Source organism: Littorina saxatilis, linkage group LG4, assembly GCF_037325665.1.
Source record: "Littorina saxatilis isolate snail1 linkage group LG4, US_GU_Lsax_2.0, whole genome shotgun sequence".
Taxonomy (NCBI): domain Eukaryota; kingdom Metazoa; phylum Mollusca; class Gastropoda; order Littorinimorpha; family Littorinidae; genus Littorina; species Littorina saxatilis.
The window spans coordinates 46,827,660-46,847,424 of record NC_090248.1 but is presented as its reverse complement, the minus strand read 5'-3'; the positions used below and the strand labels follow the sequence as shown (position 1 = coordinate 46,847,424).

Here is a 19,765-nt window from a genome sequence, read left to right as displayed (position 1 = left end):
CTTTTGGAACACTTTTGGAACACTTTTGGAACACTTTTAGAACACTTTTGGAACACTTTCATCCTGCACTGTCATACAATTCAGAAAGACATTAAAATCAAATTTTGTGAGCAAAGAAGCATTTTTAATTGACAAAAAGAAATGTCTGCAGCAGTCGCAGAACAAACGGGTCTGGGGTAGGAATTGTTGAACACATAATATACCGAGCAACAAAATTCGTCATTGTTTGATTGACAAAATCTTCATCAATTATAGAGTTAGAATTATTAAACTACAAAAGTTTAATGAAGGCATGTTTGACCTTGCTTTTGTGTGATTATTTTGATGCTGTGACTGTTTTAACACACGGGACAAGCAGGTTTATCGTAAAACACATAATGCGCGCTCGCAGCACGTGCAAGTAGAGCAGGAGAAATCTGATGTGTGAGATGTGTTCACTAATGCATTAGCAACCAAAAGAGACCATGGCACGCTTGCTGCCAGTCTCACTTTTGAAACAGCCAGGATGCCAAGATTAACACCACCAAAATGCCAGGTCGATTTAAAGCTGGGGGTGATCCAGAAGCGCTGGCATGTGCTTTAAACGTGCATGTGTCAACAGTTTATCACCTTCTGGAATGTTCTGGTGACATTGGAAGCACTGCAGTTATGCAACGCGGTAGATTTTTTCGCATTACCCCAATAAGACAAGATCGCAATTTCCTTCCACAACGTCTTCGACATCGATTCAATTCAGCCGCTGACAATACCAGGAACATCACTGGAAGCAACCAGTGTCCGATCAGTGGCCAGAGAACGCGATGAAGGCTGACTGAGCGAGACCTCCAAAACTTCGTTTTGTCCCGTGTGTTGAAACAATCGCAGCATCAAAATACTCACGCAACAGCTGTGTCAAACATGCCTTCATCAAAATGTTGTGGTTTGATAATTCTAACTCCATAATTGTTCGAGATTTTGTCAATCAAACATTGCAGAATTTTGTCGCGTTTCTTTTGTTGCTCGGTATATGTTGCTATTAAATAATATGAACGGAGCTCTGGTAAACCCCATCTTGAAAGTTCACACACGAAAGTCCGATAACAAAAACACCCGTCAGAGTTGGGAGGATTCCAGGCCCTTGGTCTTTGGTTTAGTTTTCAACTCGCTGTCCGGAACATCCTGTTCGAAATAAAAGTGAGTTTTAGAACATGATGCATTTCCAACTCTTAACAGGTTTGTGTTAAACGTTTGTACTTAATTGGTAACACTGAAGTGTAAATCTTAACTAATAGTGGACTTCTTCTTGCTGTCAGCAGATCTCCAACAATCGCAGTTACAGGTAAACTTTTTTTTATTCCAGAACGGGCATAGGTCACATAACAGAGAACAAATACGTCACGTCCAATTCGCTCTCACCTTCCCAACACACAATGACACTCGCATGCACGCACATGCACACACGACTGAATGTAAAAAGTAATCCCTCTTGAAGCAGGAGTCTGTCCCTAAGAACAAAAAGTAGAATTAAAATAGGTCTTTCGCAAGGATTTCATTAGCGCGTGGCCACTCTGGAAAATTCAAAATGGCACTCTACAAATTGTTTATATAAGGTAAGCAGTAAACCGTACTGCTAATGTGGCGAGGCCTTGAGCACGCCCGTTTTCCTTAACTCGTTCTTAACCTATGTGAACCCAGGGAAAACACCTTGTCAACAATCACTGGAAGCCAAAGATCACTGTCGCAATTAATCGTGAACTCCGATGAGTTTTAGTTCAAAGAAAAGGGTGTCATATTGAATGCACCCTCTAGTAATCCGTTTGTAAAGAAACTACCTAAGTTTTGTTGGTTTGATCTAAATAATGAATTATAAATATAAGGAAATCATTTATTATGTAATGTATTCTATATTATAGAATGCATTCTATAACGTCCCGAACTACCTTCTATGATAAAAATGCATTCTATTTACACAAAATACCAAAATGCTTTTTATGATAGAATGCGTTCTTTAACGTCCTGAAATGCATTATAATTTATATGCATAATGTCCCGAAACTACAACAGGCCAGCCCCGCAAAGAAAAGCAGAACTACACACACACACACACACACACACACACACACACACGCACAGAGAGAGAGAGAGAGAGAGAGAGAGAGAGAGAGAGAGAGAGACAGAGAGAGAGAGACAGAGAGAGAGAGAGACAGAGAGAGAGAGACAGAGAGACAGAGAGAGCTGTGTGTGAGAGTGTTTGTAGATCTGCTTTCGAAGCAGGGACCATACCGAGCTGGCCTGTAGAAGTTTTGTGGCGCTTTATGGAATGCATTCTATCATAAGAATGCATTCTATCATAAGAATGCATTGTTGGACGTAATATAATGCATTCTATAATAGAATACATTTCTGGGCAAATGACAAGTATGATTGAATGCATTCTATATTATACAATGTTTTCTATTTTATAGAATGCATTCTATAAATATAGAATGTGTTCTATGATATGGAATGCATTCTTTAATATAAAATGCATTCTAATTTCTATCATAATTTTCTAAAATATTTCATTATTTAGATCAAACTAACCAAAACTTACAAACGGATCGCTTTTAACTCACGTGATCTCAAGCTAAACCTACGTGAACCGAAGGAAAACACCTTGTCAGCGACCATTGGAGGCCAGCGATCACTGTCAAAACCAATCATAAACTCCGATGAGAATATTTTCAAAAGAAAAGGGTGTCATATTGAATGCACCCTGCATACACTGTTAGCGGCAATGGCAGATCCAAGCGGATCAGCAGCGTGTTGTCTGTTGGCCATGTTTTGACTAAAGCTGGCTTCAGTGTTTACGGCACTACTTTACCATAACGAATGGAAATTCTGAGTACACTTAGTTCAGGAAAACATTTTATCATTGCAGGCCTCAGCACTCACTGAACTTAAAAATATGTATATTTTTTTCCACCTTTTAAGGAGAAGACTGCAAAATAAGGCAGCATTCTCAAAATGTAACTGCGCTGTATCCCACAGAAAGCTTAAACTTACATGAAGTGCATCCACAAGGTTTCGTCGCATTACTGTTAGCTCCATCTCCAGAAAGTGAACTGCCTCAGCCAAGCAGTATGGTTCCTGCACACACAAGATGCATGTTAAGAAATCAAACACTATTTTACTGAAGTTCCACATCGTAGCAACACTGACAAGTGTTCTGATTCTCATACTTTTGTTTATTGTGAAACTGTGTATCAACATTTAGATTTCTGTCAAATGTGGAAGGAGAGGGGGCTGGCTGTGTGTGTGTGTGTGTGTGTGTGTGTGTGTGTGTGTGTGTGTGTGTGTGTGTGTGTGTGTGTGTGTGTGTCCACATATGAGTTTGGCGACTGTCTGGTGTGTTTTGCACGGAGATATTAATTTTGAAACAGAGTATTTCAGCAAATAGAATAATCAATGATTCCGCAACCGCCGGCACAATTGGCCTAGTGGTTAGCCGTCCGCCCGGTGATCGGGAGGTCGTGGCTTCGAACCCCGGCCGGGTCATACCTAAAACTTTAAAATTGGCAATCTAGTGGCTGCTCCGCCTGGCGTCTGGCATTATGGGGTTAGTGCTAGGACTGGTTGGTCCGGTGTCAGAATAATGTGACTAGGTGAGACATGAAGCCTGTGCTGCGACTTCTGTCTTGTGTGTGGCGCACGTTAAATGTCAAAGCAGCACCGCCCTGATATGGCCCTTCGTAGTCGGCTGTGCGTTAAGCAAACAAACAAACAAAACTTATCAGATCAATTTGAAAGTCAATATTTCTCTGCAAAACTACACACTATATGCAAATGCAGGACATGCGTACCTTGGTAAACACGTCTGGGTTGCCGTCAGTGCCTCCTGTTCATCCTCAGTGCAATTCAGAAGAAATGTCCGCAGGTTACGCCCACATCGATTCGCCACATGGGCACATCAGCTCAAACGGCTTCCCAGTTCCCTGAAAGTGTGATAGATCTGTGAAATCAAATACAACCAAGCATGCATAGAATTATTCTAAATTGCGCACACAATCAACCTGGCCACTATTATGATGAATGTTGTTCATTAATGTATGCTGTTTTTAGCCTACCGCTTCACTTTATCTAGCGTGCAGATCGTACATCAAGGAAGAAGAAGAATCCGAAAATCTGCAAATGTATTGCTCTGACCACAGGCGGAAGGTATCGTTCACTGGACCACCATTATAATTATAAGGAACCCCTGGACATACAAGTATAACAATAACACAAAACCAAGCACATCAACCAGAATAAAAAATCAACATCAAATTGAAATAGAGTTTATTTACCAACGCAGAACTAATGTAAAAGGTCCACTGATCAGCTGAAACCGTTGCGACAGCAAAATTAGAGAAATTGTCTTCAAACGTCCACAGATACAAGTAACAGGAACATGTTACAACAAAAATACGAGTGAATAAGCTTAGATGAATTAATACAAAATCTCAGCAAGCAAACTTACAGATAACAATCGGAAATCCTGAGCCAAATCAACGCAGCGACAACGCAGACAGGTCCACAGATCTAAAAGTGTCAACGTTCTTTTTTGGTCCAGCTGAAGCATGATGGGACAATTAGTAACATTATTAAATTGTAAAAATAAAAATGCTAATACTTACCGCTTATTAGATGTCTCAGATGAAATAAATGTTTGATGAAAAAATATAAGCACAACACGATTAAAAACAAAAACAAAAAAACGTCCCGCAGCGGTCTAGGGGGTATAAAAATTATATACTCTAAGCGACGCTAGATCCCGACGAGTCTCCGTAGCTCAATCGGTAGAGCGCTGACATGGCAAGGCGAAGATCTCGGGTTCGAATCTGCTCATGACCCAAATATTTTTAATGTATTATTTTATTCGGAGCATGACTAAAAGACGAAGTGGAACACTTGTGGAACACTTGTTGAACACGTGTGTTCACCTGGTGACCACTGTGCAAAAAAAGTGTTTACCATGTGTTCCAAAAGTGTTCAGGTAGCAGAAGATGCTTCAGGATAACACATTGAGAACACTTTCTGTGTTCCAAAAGTGTAAAAATGTGTTCACCCTAACACTTTAAGTGTTCACCCTAAACACTTTCAGTGTTCTCAAAGTGTTATAAAATTTAGAGTGTATTATACTGATTAGGTTACCCTTTTGTTACTCCTTCACAAACGGCCTAATGAATAAACCATCTGCGTCTCTCTCTACATGATAATTATGTATTCTAAATTATCACACAACTTTCTCCTTTCAGTGCAGTGCCACACATGTTCAGTCAAGCGTAGCCTAAATCCAAAAACAAGCCTAGCCGATATTAGCTAGTCCCAGATGTCATGCAGCATTTTCCTATCCGAATGACTGACTCAGTCACAATGTCAGAAATGTTTATTTATACGCTGCAAAGCTGCACATCATCAAAGCATACATATGCCGCAGTGCTTTGTACATCACATCATCAAAGCATACATATGCCGCAGTGCTTTGTACATCGCATCATCAAAGCATATAGGCCGCCGCAGCGCTATGTATACATGTATGAAAACGATAAGAGTATGCCGTGTTTACATTCAAAATGATAAGGCCATTGTTCTGTTTTTTCTTCTTCACATGAACAGACGATGCAAAGTTGTCATATTCCTTTCACTTTCTTTTCTGACATAAACCTAGTCGTAAAAATAGTTAGTTCGCTTTCCCCCGGCTATAACTTTCCACCAACAATGGCTCAATGAAAGACAACCTTTGCTGACTAGATGACATGAAAAATGGCCGAGGGGAGAAAGATAAGCGAAACATGAACATGATCTAAGATTTTTCTCCCATGTTTGCACAAGCGCAGCGACCGAATTTGAAAGTTTGTCACAGACGGTACCCCTCAGCTCTCATGAAGATTGAGGATGTCCTATCCCGGGGTCTCGGCGACACAATTAAGCTTATACGCTCTGTGCAGACACCGGTGTGGAGTTCAGCTGTCTAGTCGTCAAAACTCCCTCCGAACCACACACATCATTTATCGTCTTTGCAGTGTTGTCAACAAAGTTCAAAGACAATATTCAGAAACAGTCAACAGGAAATATGTGCGCGATATAAATTGCATAAAAAAAAAATTTAAAAAAAAATTTAAAAAAATCCCTGCGCTTAGAACTGTACCCACGGAATACGCGCGATATAAGCCTCATATTGATTGATTGATTGAAATAGCCGCAGGGATCAACTGAGATTCAGGCGGGAAGAATTGCTGTACTCCAGATAATCTTTAGATTCTGCTCCATTTTGGAGAATACCCACTTGCATTTATTAAGAGAAGTTTTCACTTCATGAACCGTTGTTCAATTGCCTGTCCAAGCAACTCAGTGAGGTGATGAAATCTGGCCACAGAGGAGTCCGAGAAGTGACATGGTGCTGCTTTGCGCTGTCAGTTTACCAGGCCCCAGTGTATTTCTTCTTCAGCATTCACTTCATCTCCCATTTCTTGGATTCTCAGCCTCTGCAATCAATCAATCAACCAATCAATCAAGCAATCCATCCATCCATCCATCCATCCATCAATCAATTAAGCAAGCAAGCAAGCAAACAAACAAGCAAGAAAGAGAACGAGCAACCAGCCAACCAACCAATCAAATATGAAAGGATACTTGAGATTAGGCATTGTCCAACCTAACTCAACACAACTGAACGCATTTAGCAATTGGAAAGAAAACCCCCAGAATATTGTGACATTGAAGTAGTAACGTGATGCAAACCCTCAGCGAAACAAATCCTAACCATAGTAGACAAAGCTTTAAATGCTCACGTACAAAAACATCAATCCTTCATAACTCATTCCATCCCTAGCTAGTGTATTAATTAAATAAAGTCCCATCCATATTGAAGTACAACACACAGCCGGACAGAATATATCAATACATAGGCTACCTAGTGCACGTGAGGCAAAGACAGCGGCATCACGCGTTGAACCAGACGTGACACGACATGGTGATAGGCCTACCGTTCAACTCACAAACTTATACGTATCGCCATCACATGACACTAGGTCCTGACATCCCACACTGAACGTTTTGTAAGTTTTAGGCCTGAATTTATTTAAACAAAAATGTCTTAATAGTCACAAAACAAAAATACATGAAAAAATGTAGACAGTTTTGCGTGCCTGTCATTTCTGCTACAGGGCTCCCACCTATTCTTTTTCACCTGGAATGTCTCACACAAGCATGAAAGTTTAGTAAGGCACAGTTTTTTCTTCTTTGCAACATCATTTCTGGGCGTAGTTCAATAGTTCATCACATTCTCAATCCAAGCACCTCGTCTCTGGATTACGGCTGCGACACGGACATTGAAGTTGTTGATAACTCTGTCCAAGGTCTCGAGTGGAATCCTCCTGATTTCACGAAGAATGTTCTCCTTTAGCGCTTGTATTGTCTGTGGATTGTTGTGGTAAACCCTTTCCTTCAAGTACCCCCAGAGGAAGAAATCTGGAGGAGAAAGATCTGGGGACGAGGTGCTTGGATTGAGAATGTGATGAACTATTGAACTACGCCCAGAAATGATGTTGCAAAGAAGAAAAAACTGTGCCTTGCTAAACTTTCGTGTTTGTGTGAGACATTCCAGGTGAAAAAGAATAGGTGGGAGCCCTGTAGCAAAAATGACAGGCACGCAAAACTGTCTACATTTTTTTGGACCACCCTGTATATGATGAACAACAAGAATTCTCGGTCTGAGCAAGCGAGGGTTACAAGTGGGGTACAGGGGCAAAGCCCCGTTTGGGGGTCTGGGGGGCGAAGCCCCCCTGAAGCTGAAGAGTTTTAGCTATTTTATGAACAATTTATGGCTTATCCTTGATTTTAAACATGATCAACTGGTGTCAGCAGCCACTCATTATTTCTTTTAAAGTTAGTATTAAATCTTTCTTTTTTTGCACAGCCGGGAGGGGGGGGGGGTTCCGGAACCCCTGTAACCCCCCCCCCCCCCATCCGCCCCTGGGGAGACAGACTGAGAGAGAGAGAGAGAGAGAGAGACAGACAGACAGACAGACAGATACAAGAAAACAGAGAGACAGAACGACAGACAGAAATGACCATCAACACATAACTTCCATTTGTTAAAACGAGTCCTTTTTTACTTTACTTTATTTGGTGTTTAACGTCGTTTTCAACCGTTCAAGGTTATATCGCGACGGGGGGAAAGGGGGAAGATGGGATAGAGCCACTTGTCAATTGTTTCTTGTTCACAAAAGCACTAATCAAAAATTTGCTTCAGGGGCTTGCAACGTAGTACAATATATTACCTTACTGGGAGAATGCAAGTTTCCAGTACAAAGGACTAAACATTTCTTACACTGTACTGCTTGACTAAAATCTTTACAAAAAATGACTATACTCTATACAAGAAACACTTAACAAGGGTAAAAGGAGAAACAGAATCCGTTAGTCCACTTTTACGACATGCTGGGGAGCATCGGGTAAATTCTTCCCCCTAACCCGCGGGGAGAAAAACGAGTCCTCAATGAACCTACCACGACACAGAGGCAGTACAGCAGCTCCTGCCAGATAGTGCCCAACACCCGGCGCCTGTGTGCCAGGTACAGGCACATAAGAAGCGTGACAGCTGTCATGACCACCAGAAATCCCGACAGGCTCCATTCGCTGTATGTTCGCAAGAGTTTCATGGCGATGATGTCAAGGATCATGTAACTGATGATGAGGCTTTCTTGTGATGGTCAAACACCTGATGCGAAGTTCTGCTGGTGACTGCAAAGAAAAACCAGCAAATGGCGCGTTGCAGGCTTAAATAAATACAATTTATGTGGATAAATATTCCTGAGAGAAGAAAACCAATTACTTCAACAGACAGAAAAATGAGCAAAGCAAAGCTAGTTCATTCTGGTTATGAGATAAAAGTGTTATTTTGTGTGTTTGTTTGTTTATTTTATTTTTTATTGAGAACGAACGAACGAACGAACGAACGAACAAACGAAGGAAGGAAGGAACGAACTAACAACCTGTCCTTAAACAAATACAAAACATACAATATTCACTAAAGCAGCATACAAATGGAAACAAAATAATAGGACAACAAAAATGCTGAATGCAACCAGAATATAATATGCAATAAAAATAATGCAAAGAAAGTGAAAAAGACCACAATAAAGAAAAGAAGAAGAAATGAACCGGGACCAAGAAAAAACACAAAAACAAACAATAACAACAACAACAACAAACAAACAACAAACAAGCCATCTGCAAAGAGTCAAGTTAAGTGAAGTTTCCTGCAGTCTGAGGCGAGCCACGGTGGATGTTTACTTCATATTCTATTCTCAGATAATTAGTATCTGACGCACGAGTGAAGAATCAGAAGTCAGAAGTCAGAAAGTTTATTCGCCAAAACTTAGAAGTTCATTGCGATGGGGAGATTAGGGGGGAATGGGAAACAATTTCGAAACCGAAAAACGTTACACAATGTACACATCAATGGGATGGCTCACTATTTCCATCCCTCAGCCGACATGGTAATTTCCGCGTCAGTTTTTGTATTGTCCGTTTTGTGCGTGTACAACTAATTACACAGTTCTCTCGAATGTCGAGTCGCGAAGCATATCCGAAGACAACGTGACAAATGTGCGAACCGAGTGATAATTACTGTCAACTGAGATAGAAACTCGTAACATCTCTCAGAACCGAGTGATAATTACTGTCAACTGAGATAGAAACTCGTAACATCTCTCAGAACCGAGTGATAATTACTGTCAACTGAGATAGAAACTCGTAACATCTCTCATAACCGAGACTTCGTGAAGCACTGATCGTAGTTGATCTTCCAACTTTCCTCTGTCGACTGGTGACCCATGGTGAAGTTTGCCGACGAACTGCTTCTCTTCTCGTAGCACTGATGTGACGAGCTGCCTGTTTGATCATCCAGTAAGTTTCAGGACTCGTGTCGCTGCTGCAGTCTTTGACCAACACGAATTAAATCATCGGTTTCATAGAGTAGTGACTGCCTGTCGCCTGTGTTGTCATGGACCACCCTTCGTAAAGAGTTGTTTCTGTGCATATTCAGTTTCACTGAACGCACAGCCGCTCGATCTTTCAGTCCCAACACATACTCCTTGATGGACGACAGACTATAACTCATGTCTACGTATATACTGCCTGTTTCTCTGACGCAGTCCAGCGTTTGTTTACATCCGTCCTGGGACTGTGTTGTCACAAGGGAAGAACTGATTCACAACAGAAGCATCACGTGGATCAGCGGTCCGTGGAGACGATAACACAGAGCCACCCTCTCCCTGCCCATTGTTGTCACGCTCACTGCTCTTCTCAACTGTGCGTGCAAAACGTGCAAATATGTCACTGTCACTGTGCTCTGGGTCACTTTCACATTCCAGTGCCCCCTCCCCCTCCCCCCTCCCCCCCCCCAAATCTGCATTGCAATCACTCGCGTCAATGCTAGCTGCTATTATTGATGAAAAAATCTGCACATTCTCGCCAGTCTGGTATCTTATACCTAGTAGCGAAAACTGCATTAAAGTAAACTGGGATGTCATAAAATAGAAAATAAAGTATTCCTTACCTTCACAATCTACGCATTAGCGCGCATTCAGAGTAAGCGACGACCTTTCCGTCAACACGGTATCTCTTTCAATGGTGTCACAAGAGAATGGCGTGACAGATGGTGAAAAGTATATCCTGAGATATGGTACACTTTAGTATCTGCCGTGCACTCAATCCGAGTCAACACTGTTCTATATCGTCATCCTTGTTCAAGGACAACTCCGCCGCGGTGCATAATAAACACAGAAATCAAAACACCCTCGTTTTCATGTTGACGACACATAATAAACGCATTCAAGTGCAACGGCGAGCTTGAAGCATAGACATATAGGTCCCTGTTGAAGTGACAGGTAAAGTCAGCGCTATCGCGGAACGAACCTACCCTTTAGTTCCTGTTTACGTACATGTGCACAGTCAAAGTTTTTAAACGGAGGTTTCTGAACGACGCGAATGGAACGGTAGGCAAATGACGTCAGCTTTGTTTGCTTAAAAACTGAAATAGCATCTCCGAAGCTGCCGATTGTGACTGAGCTGTCCTTTCGTAAGAATCCGATGCCCGATGTTTGTTAAAGGTACCTTCCTTCCCGTGAACACGATCGTGTAAACCACCACCCACTATGGAAGGCGAAAAGGGTCAAAATTAATGATCGAGCAAAAGGATCGAGTAAAAGGATGCATACTTTCCGAAAAGGATCGATCCTTTTGCACGATACTTTTGAACGAGCAGTTTTGACCCTTTTCGCGCGTAGGGCGGATATGGTCAAACGCGAAAAGCCGCCTGCATCCTTTTACTCGATCCTTTTACTCGATCGTTTGACCCTTTTCGCCTTCCATAACCCACCAGCCCAGGCTTTTCCATGAGGCTATATACAGCATCCATCCACTTGGACAATTTCCAAAAATCTTCAGCCAAGCTGCTTTCTGTGCGGAGTGTAGAATTTTTTCTTCTGTTCTTTTTGTCAATGAATTAGTGTCTTTTTTGTTTAACTGCCACAAGTGTGAACCTATGGAATCAATTCATCCACACACACACACACACACACCCACCCACACACACAGGCACGCTCACTCAACAGAGGGCGCTGCAGGCTGTTGATTTTGGGTATGCGTTCAAGTGGAAGGATGGTCTTATCCAATAATTTTTTATTTTTTTTAAAGCATGTAAAGATATATGATGGTTGACACTAATAGTTTAAATAAGCCTGGATGGAAGGTACCCGCTTTTACGACACAGCCGCTGGGTAGAACGTTCAGCGGTGTGTGTGACGTTGAAAGACGCCGCTCCGTTCACGCTATGTGCGACATCTCGGCGATTTAAAACTTCTTACTACATCTAAAAGGGTCCTTGTTTGCATAATTATTCGTCTGCCGAAGGGACATCAACTGACTTTACACCGTTCTAAACTTTGACGCAATAAAACAAGGGGGAAGGGGGGGGGGGGGGGGAGGAGCTTGCACATGACATAAAGGCAACAATTTATGTAAAGGCTACACAGCCTACCACATAGTAAAGTTCAAGTTATAAAGAAAGTGACCACTCGAGCAGTCAGACCAAGAAAGCACGGAACAGACGAGCGACTGGGCAATGCGAGTGTGTTTGTGTGCGTGCGTGCATGCGTGCGTTTACGCGCCTGTGTATGCACATGTGGGAATATGAAAAGAAGAGGAAAAATTTAAACAATTCTTGTAATTGTTGTTATACTGTTTAAACAAAACACGCGACTACGTGCGTGACAATATCTAGACAGAAACAAAGGAAAGAGATAACATGCAATGAAAGAAATAAAGAAACGCAGAAGTCAGCTCATGCTCCACCAGATCAATCTGTGCAGGTAAAGTTCTAAATACACCGTACCGATTTAAAATCAATGATTGAAATTACAAACAAATGAGAGAAAAGATCTCTTAAAGAAGACAGAAAAAACCCGAAGGATTGGACTAAACAAGTGTACCAATTAAGATAACTTTATGATTTCGTTTCAGGCACATATCCTGCATAGCACCAAAACCTGCATCACACACACAACAAGAAGAGCAAACGCTCGATCGAGTCACTTTCGCAGTTCTGAATATTATATGAGGCATCAGATGGACAGGAAGAAATTGCTATTCACAACACAATGAGTCACGTTCACATAAAATTTGAGCCCGGTCACTTTTATAGTTTCCGAGAAAAGCCCAACGTTAAGTTGTGTGTTGCCGAACAAAAAAGGCTAGTTATCTCCCTTGTTTTTCTGATAACGTTCGTAAAAGGCTACAGATGTAAATACTTTGATGTAAAGAATAATCCTACAAAGTTTCAATCACATCCGATGAACTTTGTCAAAGATATAAAATGTCTAATTTTTCCTTTGACGCTGACCTGTGACCTTGAAAAAGGTCAAAGGTCAACGAAACCATCGTTAAAGTGTAGAGGTCATTGGAGGTCACGACTAAACAAAATATGAGCCCGATCGCTTTGATAGTTTCCGAGAAAAGATATAAAATGTCTAATTTTTCCTTTGACGCTGACCTGTGACCTTGAAAAAGGTCAAAGGTCAACGAAACCATCGTTAAAGTGTAGAGGTCATTGGAGGTCACGACTAAACAAAATATGAGCCCGATCGCTTTGATAGTTTCCGAGAAAAGTCCAACGTTAAGGTGGTGTCTACGGACGGACGGCCGGACGGCCGGCCGGACGGCCGGCCGGACAGACTAACACTGACCGATTACATAGAGTCACTTTTTCTCAAGTGACTCAAAAACTGTGCCAAAAAGATCACTTAATAATTGTCTTAGCATTTCAACACACAAACTGCTTCATCGGAAAAAAAACCCGAAAGGCTTTGACGAAACAATTGTACCAACAAGATTACTTCTGTATTTCCTCAGCAATTCCTCACATATGCCCCAAAACAAAACAAAAAACTGCAACAAGTGATGAAATTAGAATCTGATAGTGCCCTCTCTCGCAATTGAACATGCACCTAATCCTCTTATAGTGAAAGTTCCATAAAAAAACGAAGCTCAACTTAGCAAATACAAGCTGAAACCGGCGCAAATTAGGTTCACACCTTCCAAGCTGTTGACCACAGCTTATTCAAACTGAGATTGCTACTTTGCACAAATCTGATTGATGTTCATCGGTGTTTCCAAAGTAACAGAGAGGGAGCAGGTGTTGTTCAGTGATCCGGGTTTTTCTTCTTTTTTTTCCCCTTACCTACACGCGCATTCAGTGATGCGCGCGAAGATAGGGAAATGATACCAGAACCTTGCAAAATAGAATTTTTCTTTCAGTAAACTTATTGATCTAAAATAAATGAATTTATCAATCTATTTGTTTACTTATAACTTTATATTTCAGGTAAGAATAGAATTTTTGTTTGTTGAGTAATTGTTTTTGCGTTTGGCTGACCAACGGCACTCGAGATCGCTCCAGACTGAATAATCTAGATTTCCTTAGAATACAGTTATACTGGGTTTTATTTTCGCGAAGGACAGTAGTGCGGCAGACTGGGGCATGACACCGGGAGATAATTTCTATAGAGGGGACGAGCGACAGATATATTACAAGTTATGCTCTGAGACCAAATGACATGTAAATAAGATTTTTTTGGGCAAATGTACCAAAGCCTTAAAAGTCACACTCCTTCTCGTGAAAACACTTTGGCGGCTCACCATCTTGGATGTGACCAGGCTTTTACATGGAATAAGACCGTTCTCCACTTGGTCACATACCAACAATCAACAGTGTGGGTGCTCTCTAGCTGTGCAAACTGGGAATTTTATTTTAATTACTTAAATTCGTAAAAGCCAATGGTGGCTTTGTAAGAATGTTGCAAGTTTATTTTAAATTCCAACTCACCCCAGCAAGCAGCCAGGGGTGCTGCCTTTCTTTGTGACCACAAGTGGAGGGATGCATGGTCTTATTGCGTGTAAAAGCCTGGTCAGTGGTGAGCCGAAGTATTTTCACAAGAATTAAGGAGTGTGCATTTAAAGAGCTGAAAGATGTGTGTCCCTGATTGAACCAGTGTCGACACGCTATCGTCTCAAATCATAGTATCCCCTCTGCTCTAGGCGGACACTTTGTGACGCGTTGCTGTCAGTGATTTCCTTGGGGTCTTTTCGTTTTTTGTATTACTACGTGTACTTGTGTCCGTGTCAGCGTGCGTGTGTGTGTGTGTGTGTGTGTGTGTGTGTGTGTGCGTGCGTGTGTGTGTGCGTGCGTGTGTGTGTGTGTGTGTGTGTGTGTGTGTGTGCGTGTGTGTGTGTGTGTGCGTGTGTGCGTGTGTGTGTGTGTGTGCGTGTGTGTGTGTGTGTGTGTGTGTGTGTGTGTGTGTGTGTGTGTGTGTGTGCGTGCGTGTGTGTGTGTGTGTGTGTGTGTGTGCGACGTGACAGACTGTGAAAGAGAGAGAGAGAGAGAGAGAGAGAGAGAGAGAGAGAGAGAGAGAGAGAGAGAGAGAGAGAGAGAGAGAGAGAGAGAGAGAGAGAGAGAGAGAGAGAGAGAGAGATCATAAACGAGCGATCGCGGTTGCCACAACTGTTTCAATGCCCCCGATTAGCATATTTACAGTCCATCTTCAGCTTTCACCTACACTATGACACACAGAGCAATAGGCCTACATCAAGGTTGCATTTTCAGTGCGACATCCAATGTTTCACACACACACACACACGCAGAGTACAGTTATGTCTGTTTGTGTATCCAAACAAGCAAATAGCCAAAAAAACAGACAGAGTGAAACTTGCACATCCCCATATAAAAGGGGGTGCTATGACAGACAGTCGAAAAGGCACAGAGACGCACATACACGAGCATCCAAACTGAGGGATAGCAAAAAAGACAGACTTCCCCCACCCTCCCTGCCATCCAAACACAAACCCAGACAAACACACAACCAAAAAAGCATGCACGCACACACACACACACATGCACACACACACACACCAAAAACCAATACTTTCCTTGTTTTTTTGCACACTCCTCCAGACAAGATACCTTCTTCAGAATAATGTTCCACAAACATTTATACAATCCCACTTGCACCATCTGATTTCCTCCTGTACACAAAAAGCAACAATTCCCCATACTATTATAAATACACAAAACTGTGTATCAGTGGATTACTAGGTAATACTCATATAGCTTTCGTTCAAAGGTGTGTGTATATCACGTGACAAACTGTTTTCTAGAGTTTAGTGCAACTGTGCTTTCAAATCTGATTCGGAACCAGACGTTTTAACTTCTCTCTTGAACAGAAAATAAATTGTATAAAAAAAAAATATATAATTATGTTATAACTTTGATAGTAGCCTTATAAAATGTAATGTCATTTGACAGTAATGTTTGATTTAGTATCTTATTTTGACAATGAATGATTTCTTTCATATTTTCCCTATATCAAATTGCACCAAAATATTGCAACAGTGAAAAATCAACACATCATGCAAGTCTTTCTTTCTTTATTTGGTGTTTAACATCGTTTTCAACCGTTCAAGGTTATATCGCGACGGGGAAAGGGGGGTGATGGGATAGAGCCACTTGTTAATTGTTTCTTGTTCACAAAACCACTAATCAAAAAATTGCTCCAGGGGCTTGCAACATAGTACAATATATGACCTTACTGGGAGAATGCAAGTTTCCAGTACAAAGGACTTAACATTTCTTCAATCAATCAATATGAGGCTTATATCGCGCGTATTCCGTGGGTACAGTTCTAACCGCAGGGATTTATTTATTTATTTTTATTTTTTTTAAATGTTTTTATGCGATTTATTTATGCCGTGTGAGATGGAATTTGTTTTACACAATACATCACGCATTCACATCGGCCAGCAGATCGCAGCCATTTCGGTGGACATTTTTATCTATGCCTATACAATTTTGCCAGGAAAGACCCTTTTGTCAATCGTGGGATCTTTAACGTGCACACCCCAATGTAGTGTACACGAAGGGACCTCGGTTTTTCGTCTCATCCGAAAGACTAGCACTTGAACCCACCACCTAGGTTAGGAAAGGGGGGGAGAAAATTGCTAACGCCCTGACCCAGGGTCAAACTCGCAACCTCTCGCTTCCGAGCGCAAGTGCGTTACCACTCGGCCACCCAGTCCCTATTCTTACATACTGCTTGACTAAAATCTTTACAAAAATGGACTATATTCTATACAAGAAACACTTAACAAGGGTAAAAGGAGAAACAGAATCCGTTAGTCGCCTCTTACGACATGCTGGGGAGCATCAGGTAAATTCTTCCCCCTAACCCGCGGGGGGGAATCAAGTCTACTGACCAGAAATGAGGCAAACAAGATTAACCCTTAGGCTGGTTGTCGCGACATATTATGTCGCGCTACTTTACGTATACTGTCACCTGGTTGTCACGACATATGATGCGCTACTGGCTAAGTCTGTTTGGTCGGTTCCAATTATACCTCCCATGGATGCGAAAACCTATATGACCGTTTTTCTTTATTTTTCTCTCTGTTAATTCACCAGTGGTTGTGTTACATGTGTTACAGAATTGCACCAGTGTAAGGGTTAACAAGATTAAATAACCATAAGAAAATATAACAATTTATGGACCCACAAAAGAAAAGTAAAACTAAACAAACCAATGAATAAAGTGGTCATACAAGCCATAAATAATGCAGTCCATACAAATATTGTGATGGATATATATACCAGGACTGCAGACTCACCGCAGCCTGTATTCAGCTCATACCTACAGTGGTACCTGTGACAAAAGTACACCCTTATGACAGGACAAAAGTGTCTATATTGCAGGTGGCCTTTCGATCATGAGAGGTTATATTTTGGTAAAGATAATATAGGTATAGGGACAACAGAATGTATTCATTCTTGGGGGGTGTCCTCTCCTTAAAGGGGTCTGACATCGCAGGTACATGTACCATGTATCACTGTACTGTTCCTCTCCTCATCTGTCCAATCAGCAACAACTTGAAAACTGGTCAATAAACTTTTAAACATAGAATAAAATGAACTAAAAATGGTCCCAGGCAAATAAATACACAAAACGATCCACAAAATGCCCAAACAAACAACGAGCAAGTAAAGCAAAACTCATTGTGAACATAAATCAAATAATAATATACATATTGAAGATTTAAAAGAATACAGGTTAAAGAATTTTACGTTTTTTTCTGTGTTTTTTTGGGTGAACATTTTTTGTTCGACTGAGAAAACAAGAAAAAGACAATAACAACAAACAGAATTGCAAACAAGTTGTACAGTAAATCAAATACCTACATGTAAATACAAAAAGTAGAATATAAAGCAAAGACTAAAAAGGAGGCTCATTAAACTGCCACTTCTTCCCTTCATCAGTCATCAGATCTGTACCATTTCACAGCTTGGAAATTCCCTTCGTTTTGTGGTTTAAAGTATACATTGTTGATAAAATAATACTAAAAGTAAACCACATCTACCAAAACAACACCAAATATTTAAGCAAAATTCAAACCTCATCTGGGTACCTCTACAAAGGACTGATTGAAAAAAGGCTGAGAAGTATCTCTCTTTCCCAAGAAAACTGACCCTTTACCCTCCCAACCAACACCCCCACCACTCCCTCAACTTGCAACACTGGCAGCAGCATAGCTGTAAAATAAGTTACATAACACTGACACCGACAAAAGCACCACTGTCTGTTAGCACCTCTGCCAATGTCGCAGGGTACAGAACTGTGTGGTGTGCAAAACTCTCACACAAAAGAAGAATAAGTCAGCAGCGGATGGCTAAATAAACCACTTGCTACAAGCGAAGGTGAACGTAATTAACATGTTCAAATCAACTAAAAAAAAGATAAATAGGTAGAATATGCAGATTACAATCTAAAAACATGTCATGAGCAGAAACAGGATAAAAAAAAATAACTTGAGTATTTATCACTATGCAGAGGTAACACTTCAAATGTTGTGACAGTAAATACCCAAATTGAAAGGAGTATTTGGTGATAACTTATTCACACACACACACACACACACACACACCAAGGATGGCCGGGAGACAGTGCACATGCACACCCAAACGTAACACACACAGGGGGGAAACACACACACACACACACACACACACACACAGAGGGACACACTACACACACGCTCTGACACACAACACACGTACACACCCAGGCTTGCTTTATAACTTTGGAATCTAAACAATGAAGTGACTGTGGTGAGATGAACAAAGTTAAACTTTGGGTTTGTGCTGTTCTTGTATCGGTGAGTACACAAATCTTTGTTTTTTTAACTTTATAACTTTGGAGATAAGGAAACAATTAATGTGATCATGTCAAACCATGATACAGGTTCAAACAAATTAGTAAAATATTAAATGTTAGGACAGCTTGTCTTGTATAGTGCACCTACCTGCTGAGTTCAGCCTTGGAAGAAAAAGACTATGCATCATTTGACAATTGATCCATCTACCGGATTCTAATGGGACATATTAATGATCAAAAGCGACTATCACGAAGCAGGCTAGGGGAGTCATTAAAGTTTGTCCAAAGACGCTAAATGGTGCAATCTTGTGACATCTGAGCTTTGTGTTTGTGACTGTATCATCCCGGGATGTGATCAAATTGAACTACAATGTAAACTTCATGTGCATAGGATACGTGGCGCAGTGGTAGGTAATCTCGTTGACGTCTTTGACTCACTGAAGAGAATTCTTGATTCATTTTCGGATTTTAATTTTACAAACCAATTAATAAGGCATGGCAATTTATTGCAGTAAAACATATCAGAGACTCATACACACATGCGGCATGCCCCTTCTTGTAAATGCAGAACAGTTTCAAGAACTTTCTAAATAAGTGATACAAATTTTACATACATGTATAGGCTTTTGTATACAGCATAATAAATTCTGACAATCAAACTGAAAAAAGACAGCTTTACATAAACTACTTACCAGGTCAACGGTAACAACAACATTAATGCCGTCATGTAAAGCTAATAAATTAGTTACCAAAAAAATGCCCATTGCATAAATAAGAACTCTCAAGAATACAAAGCGTGTCGGTGTGCATCACAACCTTCCCAAAACAAAAATCAACTTTCTTTTATCAAGTTGAGCAAACCAAAGAAGACCTCACAACGTTCCACACCATAATTAGTCTTTCCAGAGACATACATCCCCCCATCACCATCTCCACATTTATTGTAAGCATTCCACAACCAAAAAGTCACTAGCAAGACTGCCGATTTGATTAATATACTCACT

At 41.0% G+C, this 19,765-nt stretch overlaps 2 long non-coding RNA genes across 2 annotated transcripts; both read right to left on the bottom strand.

The window, feature by feature from the left end:
• Positions 1-102: 102 nt before the first annotated feature.
• On the bottom strand, positions 103-5,068 carry LOC138964901 (uncharacterized). The gene is made up of 4 exons (XR_011455241.1): positions 4,478-5,068; positions 3,822-3,953; positions 3,025-3,108; positions 103-1,158 (listed from the first exon to the last, which is right to left on the bottom strand). It is a non-coding gene; the product is annotated as an uncharacterized lncRNA (long non-coding RNA).
• A 65-nt stretch (positions 5,069-5,133) lies between these two features.
• LOC138964902 (uncharacterized) lies at positions 5,134-11,067 on the bottom strand. The gene is made up of 3 exons (XR_011455242.1): positions 10,565-11,067; positions 8,511-8,745; positions 5,134-6,485 (listed from the first exon to the last, which is right to left on the bottom strand). It is a non-coding gene; the product is annotated as an uncharacterized lncRNA (long non-coding RNA).
• Between the last annotated feature and the right edge of the window lie 8,698 nt (positions 11,068-19,765).